Genomic DNA, 15,420 nt, shown 5'->3' on the forward strand with positions numbered 1-15,420 from the left:
CAGCATGAACTAACATGTTACAGTACTTTATGGCCGAAGGTTATTAAGCCAGCACCCAGCTTCGTGCACCAAGGAGAACAGTGGGAAAATGAAAACCTGCCAATTTTAAGTTATGCCACTTAGTAGTAGTGACAGGGGCAATTCACCTTAGGACTTGGGGTGGATTAAATAGATGCTCATTACTGCTGATTAGGACGGTATAGTCATTAGCAACCTAGAAGCCTATTAGAGCAATTCTTTAGATGAGCTCTTGTTAGTAGGAACACCACGTTGGGAGTTTCTAGTCAGCCTCAAGATTCCCATCAAATGCCTCCTCTGCTGGGCAGCCTTCCCTGACACTGTCCCCCTAGGCAAGTGAAGTAATGAGTTCTGATCTTAGGACATCTATTGAATTTAACCAAAGAATTCTGGGATTGTGGGTTTTTAAATATTTCATTGAAGGTGAACTTGGAGATAAAAGACCCTAAATTAAAATTTAATTTGCCCTGGCCAGTGCTGCTCAGTGGTTAGAGGGTCGGCCCCACAGAAGGATCACAGGTTCGATTCCCAGTCAAGGGCACATACCTGGGTTGCATGTTCAATCCCTGGCCCTGGTCCGGGCATGTGCGGAGGCAAACAATCAAATGTGTCTCCCTCACATCTCTCTCTCTCTCTCTCTCTCTCTCTCTCTCTCTCTCTCTCTCTCTCCCCCCTTTCCCTCCCTCCCTTCCATTCTCTCTAAAAATCAATGGAAAAAATATCCTTAAGTGAGGATTAAAAAAAATTATTATTTTTTAAATCTACACTTCCTGGTTTAAGAGCCATACACAAACTCTGTCCTAAGAGTCCTGCTTCAGGTTCCCAAATGAAATCTATCAACATGAGGCTGGGTAGACAACCAGACATTAAGGAGGTTACTTTCTCATTTCAGACAGGTAGCCAAATCAGAAGGCTTTTCTGCCTCAAGCAAAACTTTGACCTAAATTTCTGTTCTCAACACAGAAGTGAAAAAAAGAACACAATTTGATTCATCACCAACTCAGCACATAACCTTTCCTGTGGCTAATACACTTTATAAACTTACTAAGAGGTGTAAAAACCACCTTAGTTCTTCCAGCAGAAATTACAGGTGAGTGAATGACACAGCCTAGCCAACAATAAGTACCAATAGCTATCTTTTGACTACGCACCGTGTGGCATGGTGCCGAGAGCTTTACACAAATTATCTCACTTAATCCTCATAACAGCCCCAGAGTGAAGACAGGTTGAGCAATGTGCCCAATGTCTCAAAGAGGGTAGGTGGTGGGGCTAGGAGGTTCTTTGGTTTGATACCTACACCCCAGCACTGTGCAACCCCCTGGTTATCCGATGGCATTAGAATCTAGATGACAAGGAACAAATACACTCTTTAATTGCTATGAACAACAGGTCACCTTTATACATCCTGAATACATATTCTGTCATCTTTGCCTTTTTCATGAAATAATACCCTTTCTCTTGGGAATTAAAAATCATATGCAACCCTGAAAAGTGTTGATTACCTGTTTTATAAATAGTCAAGGGTTCCTGTTTTCTGGTTCTAGGATCTCAAAAGCAAATTCTCCTAGAAGGGAAAATATAAGGGATAATCTAGTTAGCAGATAGCAGTCAAGAGAGATGCCTACGTCAGATGCCTCCACTGCCTTTACCTTTAGCTGTTCCTGCTTCTCCAAATTCCAAGAAGCAAAGGAGACAGGAATAAACAGTTTTCTTCAGTTCCTTTGTGGGTCATTTGCACTTTACCTCATCCACTGAGCTCTTGGGCGGGGCAAAAGAGAAATGGTTATTCTCCAACATTTTCTCTCCCTTCCTCTCCTAATAACTGTCTTTCACCAGGTAGCTGGGAGAGTACTATTTTATGAGTTTCTACTATTTGGGGGCCCTTTGCTCTCTCATTCACACATTCTGCATATATCTATTGAATATTTACTATGTGCCAGACATGGAACTAGTCCTTAGTGTTCAATGCCCAACGTTTTTGGTGGCTACTCAGAGAACTGGTTTCCTATGAAGCCAGGCAGGCTCCAGACGCTGTTGAGATGTCGCATCTACTCTCAAAATCAGGAGTAGTTTTAGGGTTGGGAGTGTGAAGAAGCAGAAGTCAGGACCCGGGTAAGAGGGGAAGGAAGTGAACCATCGTAAGATATTTGTCTAGGGTTTGAGAAGTAAGGAATGTATGGGAGCCACAAAAGTTGCTGCCTAGTTACCTTGCTTCATACTGAAGGTAAAGAGCACCTTTTCTGAAACCATGGCTCAGAGGCTCAGTATTTATGACTTCCCTTCTCCACAGGCCAACGGGCCTCACCTGACACATTGGGATCTGAATGCATGTAACAGATATAGGGAGACCATCCGTCTCAATTTGTCTGAGACTGTCTAGGGCTGTTCTAAACATATATTATCCAAGCAAAATTTTGAAACATTTTTAAAAAATGTATTTTAATTGATTTCAGAGAGGAAGTGAGAGGGAGAGATAGAAACATCAACGATGAGAAAGAATTGTTGATTGGCTGCCTCCTGCACACCCCCTACTGGGGATAGAGCCCGCAACCCAGGCATGTGCCCTTGACTAGAATCGAACCCAGGACCCTTAAATCCGCAGGCTGACACTCTATCCACTGAGCCAAACTAGCTAGGGCTTGAAACATATTTATATTGATTATCGGAATATTAAAAATAATATAAGCAGAATAACTGTTATATATATAACTGTTATTTATATATACTTATTATATACTAGAGTCCCGATGCACGAAATTTGTGCAAGAGAAGGCTCTTGCAGCCCCAGCTGCCTCGCCCCTCACAGCTCTGGCTGCCTCGTGGCACCACAGCCCCACACTCCCTCCCCACCCCGCCCATTGGTCGGTCCAGAAGGTTGTCCTGCCATCTGGTCTAATTAGCATATTAGCTCTTTATTATATAGGATAATACACATATTATATATATTATTTGGTTTCTTAGCATTTTCATTTGCTAGTGCTCTGTTATTGAGATATTTCTGAAGAATGTAGTTTTTCAGTATGGTCTTATTATATACATATTTTTTTCATAAATTTGCCAGTCTTTCTCACTTAACACTTCTCTGTAGCCCACAATATTTGCAACTGAGAAATCTCTCTTCAGGTGGTGAGGCTCACAGTATGCTCAGAACAAATTCTGCTAAATGGAGGAGATCCCCAATTCTATTCTTTTTAGTTTGAAATGTGTAAATATTTCAGCTGAGATATTTTCACAGATCCCTTATGTTTGGCTCTATTCAGAGTAAATTTTTAAAACAAATACATTTACAAGGCAAAACTTGCCTATAAGTTGTCTCTATTTATATATATTATATCTATCTATCTATCTATCTACCTATCTATCTATCTATCTATCTATCTATCTATCTATCTATGCCTAAGTGACTGAATAGTCAACTGGTCACTATGACACGCACTGACCACCAGGGGACAGATGCTCAATACACAGGATCGGGCTCCCTCCTCTCTGGATCGGGCTAGCAGGGATCAGGTCAAAACCAGCTATCTGACATCCCCCGAGGGGTCCTAAATTGCAAGAGGGGGCAGGCCAGGCCAAAGGACCCCTAGTTTTGTATAATTTAGATGCTTCCAAATTGTTAGCTTTTGCAGTTTCGTTCCATCCTGGGATAGAATATACATTTGTGAAATAAAAACAAGGAGCTTCATCCAAAGATTATTCCACAAGTCAGGATATTTTAAGGCATAATTATAGAATTCATAATTAAATCCTATAAATTGATTAAGGGCTCAATGTTTGATTTATTCAATTCTTCCCTTGCTTTTATAGGATAAATTTCAATATCTCCCCATTTCCAAATTTTGTTGTTAATAACTGCAGTTCTCTAAAAGCGTAATAGAGCCCAGCTGGCATGGGTCAGTGGTTGAGCATCAACCTAGGAACCAAGAGGTTGTGGTTGGATTCCCGGTCAGAGCATATGCCCAGGTTGTGGGCTCGACCCCCAGAGTGGGGCATGTAGGAGGCAGCTAACTAATTATTCTCTCTCATCATTGATGCTTCTATCTCTCTCTCCCTCTCCAAAATCAATAAAAATATATTTTTCAAAAAAGCATAATAGAACATTTATGCTAACTAATTAGGCAGCTAATTATTCTCTCTCATCATTGATACTTCTATCTCTCTTCCTCTCTGAAATCAATAAAAATATATTTTTCAAAAAAGCATAATAGAACATTTCTGCTCTATAGATTTTTTATTTAGCAAGAAATTTATTAACAAGAGATAGAATATATGAAGAATTTGTATTTCTATGATCCTCACGATATAAAAATTTTTATCTTCAATGTTAACATTTTTAACTGAATTTATGATAGCATTCATAATAAAGTCAGATGAATGTTTTTACTTTGATTCTATGAATTTTATGGAAAAAATTGAACAATGATTGGAATTAATTAATTTTAATTTGAAGCATCTGTTGACACATAAGAACGGAGTCATTTAGCTGTCTGCAGAGTTCTGTTAACTAAACGAAACACATTAACAGCTATTGCTTCATATTGCATGCTTCTCCATGAAAACCTTAAAATAATGTCTAAGGTTTAAAGTAAATTCTGGGGCCTCTGTAGTATATTTATGACTTATAGTTTTCATTATTATAGGGCCCATGGTAAATGGTAAATGTTGGCAAACATTTTATTTATGTTATGTACTCATCATCAACTTTACTGAGAAATTAAAATTGTGTACTTAATTTTTCACTAAATATGCATTTTTGTTTTGGTTCTTGAGCTCATTGCTGCTGACAGGGTTCATTAAAAAATCTTGAAAAAGATGAAATAGTAATAAACAACAAAGTAAATAAATAGAGCAGTTGCAGATTATACTATTTAGTATATTACAAAACCATTTTAGCAGGATTGTTCATGCTACTCTATATAAGCTCTATGGCAGGCATTCTCTTTTTGTTTGTTTTTTTGTTAATCCTCACCAGAGGATATTTTTCCATTGATTTTTAGAGAGAGTGAAAGGGAGAGGAAGAGATAGAGAGAGGAACATTGATGTGAGAGACACACATCAATCGGCTGCATTCTGTGCATGCCCAAACCTGAATCCTGGGTTATGTACCCTGACCAGGAATCCAACCAGCAACCTTTTGGTGCACAGGACAAACCTCAACCAGCTGAGCCACTCCAGCTGGGCCTGTGTGCTATCCTTCAAGTGGAGGAGTTAGTTTCCTGTGTCAAGAAATGTTTTGAAAAAGTGGGAGGGGTTATCACTGATAGTTTGGATTTAACCACTTGTTACATGTCTTTGCTTAGGCTATCTCACATACTACCAGAGAACACCATGGTAGCAAGTGGAAGTACAAAGTGATCTACCAAACCAATCTAGCATTATTTTTGATACACCTATCCTATCTAATAAAAGAGTAATATGCAAATTGACTGTCACTCCAACACACAAAGATGGCTGCCCCCAAGTGGTCAAAGATGGCTGCCTCCATGTGGACACAAGATGGCCAGCAGGGGAGGGCAGTTGGGAGGGACCAGGCCTGCAAGGGAGGGCAGTTGGGGGCGATCAAGCCTGTAGGGGAAGGCAGTTAGGGGTGACCAGGCCAGTAGAGGAGGGAAGTTGGGGGCGACTGGGCCTGTAGGGGAGGGCAGTTAGGGGCAAACAGGCTGGCAGGGGAGCAGTTAGGCATCAAACAGGCTGGCAGGGGAGTGGTTAGGGGGTGATCAGGCTGGCAGGCAGAAGCGGTTAGGGGCAATCAGGAAGTCAGGCAGGTGAGCAGTTGGGAGCCAGAAGTCCTGGATTGTGAGAAGGATGTCGGACATCCCTCGAGGGGTCCCAGATTGGAGAGGGTGCAGGCTGGGCTAAGGGACACCCCCTTCCCCCCCCCACCCGTGCACGAATTTCATGCACCGGGCCTCTAGTTAATAATAATATTCTGTTAAAAGCAGTAACAACAACTCTGGGACACATTAAAACAGATAGATACCAGGACAATAGAAGTAAACCAGGAAGTATATTCACCTTATCTATTGACCACAGGAATGTTTCATAAATTAACTTTTTTTTTTTTAACAAGCATAAGTTTATTTAGAAAGTCACAGAGGTAGAAGAAGTGAGTCATAGAAGAAATGGGCTCAGGAAGCAAATTACATAAGCAAAAGAAAGACCTATGAATGGATTTCTGTACTACACCCCAAAAGTTTTTCCTTTTAGTGTTAATTGTTTTATTGATTTTAGAGAGAGAGAGGGAGAAGGAGAGAGAAACATCAATTGGCTGCCTCCTGGATACTCCCTACCAGGGATTGAGCCAACAACCTTTTGGTGCACGGGAGGACACCAATCAACTGAGTCACACCAGCCAGGGGTACACCCCAAACCTTTAAATCAGAACTGGGTGTAGCCTAAATTTTTGCATTTTAGAAAATCTTTTCATAATATTCTTAGGGACATTAAAATTTTATTCCTGGCTTAAGGGAATTTCTTCACTTTTCATTCCAATTAGTCAAACACCTGATCATAGGGGTTGGAAGAATCATGCACTTTATTTCATGGTGAACCTAACACCTGGATCAAAACTATTATTGAAAATGAACTGGAGACCAATTGAACTGTCATCTTCTTGCACAAACTTGTCTAGCAGGTTGAGAGATTGACTTTTGACTATATGTATATTGTTGTTTTGGAACCTTGGGCCTGTACCAGCCACTTTCTTTCTTTGGGCATCAGGTTTCCAACAAAGGAATAGAAAATATGATAAACATTGATTTAACACTTTGGCAGAAATAATCACCACGTAAGCATTTTGTCCCTAAGAAATGCTACTGAAAATTTAAAATTATATAAACAATTCCACTTTATTCATAAAATTACTGTTTCAAGACTCATTAGAATGTGTTTTGAATTTCTATAAGGTAATCGATTGCAGAATGATGAGGGTTTATTTGTCTAATCTGTTTTCTTTACTTGCTTCTTTTTTTTTTTTTTTTGCCTGTGAATTTTTGAAAATAGCTTAATCTCATTGACCTCAGCTACAAAATGAGGATTTCAGTCTAGAGGGAATCCAATGTTTGTTCTACTTTCCCAAGTTCATCTTTTATATCTTTCTTGAATGTTTGGAATTTCTTATTATGTGCATGTGTTATTACTTTGTTAATAAGAAAGACTATATAAGCAGTAGGATTATGGGCCATTATTTTTTCTGTGGTTTTCCTCTACTCTAAACAAACAAATGTTATATTAAAACAAAGTAAACAAGAACATTAGATACATTGAAGGAAGAGAGAGACAGAGGGAGACAGGAAAGAGAATGTAGTGAGTCAGGGTGTGGGGCAATAGTGACTTTTAAAGATTTTTCAAGGCATAGGGAATCACCTAGTGGTTGGAATAGAAAAAGCTTTTTAAAAGTTCAAAATCCCTTTTCTTGTGCTTTAGTTCACATCACTGAGTCGTGTCCATATGGCTTGTTATCCATTTTCTTAAAACATATAGCCTTGGCTCACTTGATTGAGTGTCATCCAGTGCACCAAAGGGTTTCTGGTTTGATTCCTGGTCAGGGCACATATCCAGGTTCCAGTTAGATCCCTGGTCAGGGTATGTGCATCGATGTCTCTTTCTCGCTCTCTCTCTGCCTTCCTCTCTTTCTAAAATCAATAAAAAAAAAAAAAACCCAAAATGTAGAATTTTTTTTGTAATCAACTTTATTTAAATCATACGAATGTATTGAATATGTAATATTTACTACCCTAAGCTTTTCTTTCCTTATCAAAAATTCCTTAACATCAAGCTTTGAAATTCTTGTCCCAAAGAATGTGTTAAGTTCACCGGTACTTTAGTCAAAAGAAGTCCAGATATGCACAAACCAAGCATAACCCTTATCTACCAGAAACCCCTGGTCTAAAACCACCCGCTACCAGGCAAATCTATTATAATTACACTTCGAATATCACAGATGAGGTAGGTGAGGTTCCATCTACGTAACAGAAGCTGCTGATACATTTGGGAGACCAACACTGATTTTTCACTCGCTGAAAATAATAAATCCTATGTGCAGTTTGGGTTCTCTCCAATGCAGAGACTGAGATAAGGACTGAGGTGGAAGTTTAGTTGGGTGATGATTCCAGGAAGCAAAGCGAGGAGAAGGGAGAGTGACAGGGAAGGAGGAAAAGCCAGTCGTAGGGTGCTGTTTCACAATTGTTGCAGTAGGTGCCAGGGGTCTGATTCTTCCGGGATCTCTCAGAACAGCCCACGTGAAAGATGCGACACCAGGCCTTTATTTATCCACTAGTTCCTGACCGCACTCATTGAGGATTGCCCCTGGAAGCTATAAATGCCCTCAAAATTCCTGGCTGTTCTTGTATACTGGCTTAGCAGGCTGCCTCAGTTTCGGAGACAGTTCTAGAGCAGGGGACTGGAGCGATCCATGGCTTGCACTTGAGGTGGAAACAGTCTGAGCCCACACAGAACCACCTACCTACCACAGCTGTGGCTGCAATCAAGGTGGGCCAAGGGGATGGCATCAAAGTACTTGCTATAGAACACACCTTAACCTACTCCACTTGTCTTTGTATTTTTTAAAAAAATATATTTTTTTATTGATTTCAGAGAGGAAGAGAGAGGTAGAATCATCGGGGATGAGAGCGAATCACTGATCGGCTGCCTCCTGCATGTCCCCTACTGTGAATCAAGCCCAAAACCCGGGCATGTGGCCTGACCTGGAATCGAACCGAAACTTCCTGGTTCACAGGTCTACGCTCAACCACTGAGCCGTGCCAGCCAGGCTATCTCTCTCTCTTTAGCATGCTGTCACCTTTTCCCATCCACTTCTTTTCCCAGGAGCACCCTCTCTGAAGCACACCCACATTTTTCTTCCTCGTCTTTCCTCAAGGCAGGTGAGGACCTTTGCTGGGTCTCTGTCTCTCTGTTTTTCTCTCACCTAAGCTCCAAGGGCCCTTCTTTTGCCTCTGTAACTTATTTCCTGAGTCTGCACAGCCCAGCTGGCTCACTTCTACCTCTGTGAATTTCTAAATAAACTTTTGCTAGTATTAAAAAAAAATTGAAATGTAGAAATAGCACTGAAGTTGCTAGAATCGTTTCCATCACATGATTGTTCAAGAAGTGAATGTATTTCTTCACTATTTGTTACAGAAGAGCATAGCACAAGGCTTGGCTATAGAGTGGCCACTCAGTAGACATCTAATGGCAAATGTAAATTTCTCATTCAAAACACTCTATGACATGTCTTTCTATTTCTGTTTTCTTTAGGCAGCTAACAAATCTATATATATAAAAGGCTAATATGCTAAGTGTCCCTCCGCCTGTCTGACTGGTCGCTATGACACGCACTGACCATCAGGCTGCAGACACTCAATGCAGGAGCTGCTGAGCTGCAGAGACTTGGCAGCAGCAGTTCTCAGGTGACGCACCCTGAAACCAGAGAGGAGGGAGCCTGAGTCCTCACGGGCCGTGCAATTCCACCTTCAGCCATGGGTTATGTTGTTGCTGGGGCACTGTCGGCCCGAATCTGGTTTACTGCACACTTGCATTTGTGTTCCACACCCTGTACAACAGCAACTTTGCAGAGTGCCCTCTCGCACTCTTGGACCTCTTGGGGGGATGTCAGAGAGCCAGTTTTGGCCCAATCCCCACAGGCCTACCGGAGGGACCCTGCTCACTCTGCAGACGCAGGGAGGAACTGAAGAAGGCTGGCTCCAGGGCGTGTCTGGCCCATCTCACCCAGTCCTGCCCCACTGACAACCTTCTAATTAATTTTCTTTCAATGTGCACAAATCTGTGCACCGGGTCACTAGTAGTTGAATAATAACTTGGGAAGCAATGGGTTTGTAATTGGCGTTGGAGTCAGAATTTGGTTAGAATCCCAGAATGACCAGATAACTAGACTGTATGTGGGAAGTATAGGGAATTACAAGAGACACAGGATGAACTGAAACAGATTTTACTCTAGAGGAATTTTTGAGTCTGATGGGGAAGCCAGACATAGAAATAAATATAATGTGTAAGCATTATATTTCTAGGAAGTAATTATTTCTAAGAGAGTGGGTGAGAATAGGAATGTTTTATGAAGAAAGTGGCATTTGAATTGGGTTCTGAAGTAGAATTTCAGTGAAAGGATAGGGGCAATACAGGTTGTGCTAACCGTCTAAAGAAAGGTAGAGGTTTACACAAAATTTAGACTCTATTAAGGAGCATAATAACACCAGAGATATATTAATTTAACAATCTACCCTAGCTGGTTTGGCTTAGTGGACAGAGTGTCGGCCGGTGGACTAAAGGGTCCCAGGTTGGATTTTGGTCAAGGGCGCATGCATGCTGGGGTTGAGGACTGGATGCCCAATAAGGGGCGTTCAGGAAGCAGCTGATCAATTATTCTCTCTAACTATTGATGTTTCTCTCTCCCTCTCCCTTCCTCTCTGAAATCAATAAAATATATACTGTATATTAAAAAAAAAAAAGACAATTCATTGTCTTGTTCCTGCCTTCAGGAGCTTCTTTTTAGTTGAATAAGGAAATAAAACAAATACATAAACACACAAAACAGTGGGCTTCATAAAAAGGAGAGATTACACCTTTTTGGAGATTCTTCTGGCTTCAATGCCCTCCTGTGGAATCCCAGCTAACAAGTGTCCCGTATCACTCTTTAGAATATTATCAATGCGGGGGAGGGGAGGGGTAGCTACGAAGAGCAGGGGGGGTGGGGTTAAAAAAAAAGAATATGATCAATGACCAATAAAGGACAGCAGTTAAGAGGTCCTGGGTTGGATTTCAAATCACATATTTTTTATGTGCCTCGCTTAACTTTTATTTATTTATTTTTATTTTTTAAAAAATATATTTTATTGATTTTTTACAGAGAGGAAGGGAGAGGGATAGAGTTAGAAACATTGATGAGAGAGAAACATCAATCAGCTGCCTCCCGCACACCTCCTACTGGGGATGTGCCCTTCACCTGAATCGAACCTGGGACCTTTCAGTCCGCAGGCCAAGGCTCTATCCACTGAGCCAAACCGATAGGGCCTCGCTTACCTTTTAAATAAAATGAGACTTACCTAAAAGAATGATTAAGAATGACACTGGATGAAGAATGCATGGCAAGCACAGCACCAAGTATCTATGCCGTGAATGATATTTAATAAACAAGTGGAAATGTACGTGCAGTATTAAGTGTTTTCACCAGAGAGCACTCTCCCGCTGGCAGCAGGTGATGGACCACACCCGCCTAACCAGCGGCCGGTCCCCAGGCTTTTGCGGGGAAAAAGCGGTTCAAAACTTCCTCCGGCAAAACCACGTGGGCTCCGCCTCCCGCCCCCCCCTCCCCCGCCACCCTCCCTTCCCAACAACAAAAAAGCACTGGAACTCCGGCGCCGGTACCTCACGAGGGGGAAGGGGGGGACTTGATTTTTAAATCCATCCGAAATGACCAATCAAAGGCGGCAGTCCTAAAGCGCGGAAGCGGATTGGTCCACCGCTGATTACAGCGACCAATAGGCTTGGAAGCGAGTTTGGTCGAGACCGGAAGTGGGCGAGTCGTAAACGGGTGGCGGCCGCGGGCAGTTTGAATTGGGGTCTGGGCTCCGAGCCGCGGAGGCTGCGCCGGAACTCTACTCTGCGAGGGGATGTTTTTCCTTCCCAGCTGGTGAGGTGAGCGTCCTGCGTGGGTCCCGGCGACGCGGCGGGCGTGGGGGACGGGGAGGGGATGCCTGTGGGATTGCGCCCCCTGGGCCCCGGAGGTGCAGCGAACCGCCCCCTCCCACCTGACCCGACCGGAGAATCTGGTCCCGGGAAAGCTGTGTTCGCACTAGGGTCCCGAGACCCCGCTCGGTCTTGAGCTCGCACTTTGGGGGATCCGTTTGCAAGTCTGTGAGGTAAAGGAATTGGAGGTCAGCATGTATTTCCTGTAACAGGACCTAGGGGCTCCCATTTGATAGGTGGACGTGGGTCCTTTTGTCGCCTGGAAGCGTGGGTTTTGGTCCGGGCGGCGGCGGGCGGTGCGCTGATGGTGAGTCGCGAGAGCACGTCCCCGTTGCCTTTCACTTTATGTGGCCGCGTTTGTGCTCCTGGCTCTGCTCTGTTACGAGGACCCAGAAAGAGATGGCGTGAGTCCTGGCCTCGAGCGTGGTCTGGAGGAGCAGGTGTTTTCATTCTCGGCCTCAGCAGGGGCACGGTAGGCGGGAACTGGGGTTTCTTGGTGGAAATGGGGGAATTCTGATAAAGAGAAGGTGTACTAACGGGCCTGCAGAGTCACAAGTTGGCTTCCTCGGGCACCCTTCGGGGTTGGGTGGTTCGGTCATGAAGAGTGTCCTGCAGACATCTGGGAGAGAGCGTTTTCTGGAAAGGATGATGGTCCTGTAAATCCTCTTTGCAGGAACCTTGACTTCCAGGGCTTTTCTACACCAAGCCCCCGCCCCGTTCCCCATCCTCTGCCCCCTACATCTTATTTTTAAGGTTTACATATTTTTTTTTGGTCCCCCCAGTGGCTCCATACAGATTCTTGATGCCTTAATCAGAAGAAGTCTGCTCTGGTCAAAATTAGCCTGGGTCTGGTAGTTGCTTTAACGCCTTCTTTATAGCTGTATCTTAGATTTTGAGTTGGAAAAGCATCGAACTTGGCCAGGCTTCCTTGCTTATTTCATAACCGCATCTCTGTCATCCTTCTACACTGCTCCTTTCTATATTTCGATGTCTGTGGCGTCTTGGTGGGATGGTCCCAGTGACTGGCAGAATCGTTGAGGTCAGTCGCAGTGTGTGCCTCTGGGATCTGTACCCCCCATCCCTGAATGAGCAGGCTAGGTTTGGAATGGACCGAGCAGGGTTGAGACAGTGTAAATTGTTCTTTGTTGGTGGAGAGGCTTGAGACTCCCTTCAGGAGTTTTTTGGGCAAGTGGGAGGGGAGTTGAAGATGTTGTGTTCAAAGAACTGACATCTGGAAGCAAAAGAATTAAACAGGCAGAGAAAACACCGCTTTCCAAAAGCGTGATGTCTAAATTGTTTTCCCAGACCTTTGCTTCTCTCTCTTAATAATCGAAAATCTCTTTTTTTATACCATTCTTAGTACTTTCATCAACTATTTATTAGTTATTCTGATAAATTTCATTGATACAGTCGATTGAAATAAAACACTAAAATGGTTTTGGGCTTCATTTAGTAAAAAAAAAATTCACCCTGTTGCCAAAATAACTGGAAAATGAGTATTTTTTCTTTCACTTAAGTACTAAAGACTAATGAATAAAGAACAGTTACCATGCCTTTTCCCCAGCTGATGTAAATGTTCTAAGATTTGGCTGAGAAGGAGGTAGGCCACTTCCCTTTTGGTACCATAAGCTGAAATACAGAAATGAGAAAGTGTTCTAAGGCTGTCCTCAAACTTTTTATTTTATTTTATTTTTTAAATTATTTAATCTTTATTGTTCAGATTATTACAATTGTTTCTCCTTTTTCCCCCATAGCTCCCCTCCACCTGGTTCCCACCCCACCCTTTGCCCTTACTTCCCCCCACTGTCCTCATTCTTAGGTGTATGATTTTTGTCCAGTCTCTTCCTGCACCCCCCCCCCCATACCTATTCCCCCTGAGAATTATCAGTCCACTCTCTTTCTATGCCCCTGATTCTATTATATTCACCAGTTTATTCTGTTCCTCAGATTTTTAATTCACTTGATTTTTAGGTTCACTTGTTGATAGATATGTATTTGTTGTTCATAATTTTTATCTTTACTTTTTTCTTCTTCCCCTTCTTAAAGAATACCTTTCAGCATTTCATATAATACTGGTTTGGTGGTGATGAACTCCTTTAGCTTCTTCTTATCTGTGAAGCTCTTTATCTGCCCTTCAATTCTGAATGATAGCTTTGCTGGGTAGAGTAATCTTGGTTGTAGGTTCTTGCTATTCATCACTTTGAATATTTCTTGCCACTCCCGTCTGGCCTGCATAGTTTCTGTTGAGAAATCAGCTGACAATCGTATGGGTGCTCCCTTGTAGGTAACTAACTGTTTTTGTCTTGCTGCTTTTAATATTCTTTGTCTTTTGCTCTTGGCATTTTAATTATGATGTGTCTTGGTGTGGTCCTCTTAGGATTCCTTTTGTTTGGGGTTCTGTGCGCTTCCTGGACTTGTAAGTCTATTTCTTTCACCAGGTGGGGGAAGTTTTCTGTCATTATTTCTTCTGATAGGTTTTCAGTATCTTGCTCTCTCTCTTCTTCTGGCACCCCCATAATTCTGATGTTGGTACACTTGAAGTTGTCCCAGAGTCTTCTTACACTATCTTCAACTTTTTGAATTCTTTTTTCTTTTTGCTTTTCCAGTTGAGTGTTTTTTGCTTCTTTTTATTTCAAATCTTTGACTTGATTCTTGCGTTCCTCTAGTCTGCTGTTGGGACTCTGTATAATATTTTTTATTTCAGTCAGTGTATGTTTAATTTCTAGTTGGTTCTTTTTCATATCTTCGAGGGTCTCGTTATATTTATCGGCCTTTTCTAGGATATTCTTGAAAAGCCTTATAACCGTGGTTTTGAATTCTATATCCAGTCGTTTGTTTTCCTCCATTTCTTTTGTTTGTGATCTGTTTCTTCGTCTCCCCATTTTTCACTGCTTCCTTGAGTTGGTAGGGTAGCTTTGTGTGCTAGGTTTCCTATGTGGCCCAGTGGGTCGGCCTCCCCAGTTAACCTGAGGTGGACACTCTTGATGCACCCCTTTGTGGACTGTGTGTACAGCCTTGTTGTAGTTAAGTCTTGATTGTTGTTGGTATCACTGGGAGGAATTGACCTGCAGGCCAGTTGGCTGTGAGGATCAGCTGTGTCTACACTGGGAGAAGTTCGGTGCTAGAGACAGCCTTATAGGATTAGACTTGCCAGATTGCAATAACCTCTGTGCTCAGCTTGGAAGGGGTGGAGTCTCAGGGCGGAGCAGACAGTCTTGGCTTCCCATCAGCCCTGCCCTTGTGCGTGAGTCTCCAGACCTCTGCCTTCCGCGGTTCCCGAGTTTCCGCCTTACAGTCCAGATTTCCCCCGTAAGAGCGTGGGTCCCCAGGGGCTCGCCCAGAACTGCGGTTCAGTGCAGTCGGAACTGGGGTTCAGTGCAGTCAGGAGCTTTCGACTCCCTTTCGCTAGGGAATGCATGTGGTAACCTCCGCAGTCAGTCTTTGTGCGCACTCGCGCCTCCAGACCCCTCCCCACCGCGGCTCCCCTGAGTCTCCGAGTCTCCGTGTGCCTTTCTCTCTACCTGATAGTCCAAACTCCCCCTGTATGAGCCTGGGTCCACAGAGTTTCGCCCACAACTGAGGTTCAGTGCAGTCGGAACTGGGGTTCCGTGCAGTCGGGGGCTTCCTTCCCCTTCCCGCCAGAGAAAGCCAGCCAGGCACTCCGCCGCCCTTCCTCTCTGCGCACGTGTGTCTCCGTACCTC

The 15,420-nt window shown here is 43.1% G+C and overlaps 1 protein-coding gene across 1 annotated transcript in view; it reads left to right on the forward strand.

The window, feature by feature from the left end:
• The first annotated feature begins 11,536 nt into the window (after positions 1 to 11,536).
• Positions 11,537 to 15,420, forward strand: part of CENPF (centromere protein F) — a 54,191-nt gene continuing 50,307 nt past the window's right edge. Inside the window, exon 1 of the mRNA XM_080648249.1 lies at positions 11,537 to 11,667. The gene's annotated coding sequence lies outside the window, so the exon portion shown is untranslated. The remainder of the gene's footprint in view (positions 11,668 to 15,420) is intronic.

The sequence above is a fragment of the Plecotus auritus genome (genome assembly GCF_963455305.1).
Source record: "Plecotus auritus genome assembly, chromosome: 12".
Classification (NCBI taxonomy): Eukaryota; Metazoa; Chordata; class Mammalia; order Chiroptera; family Vespertilionidae; genus Plecotus; species Plecotus auritus.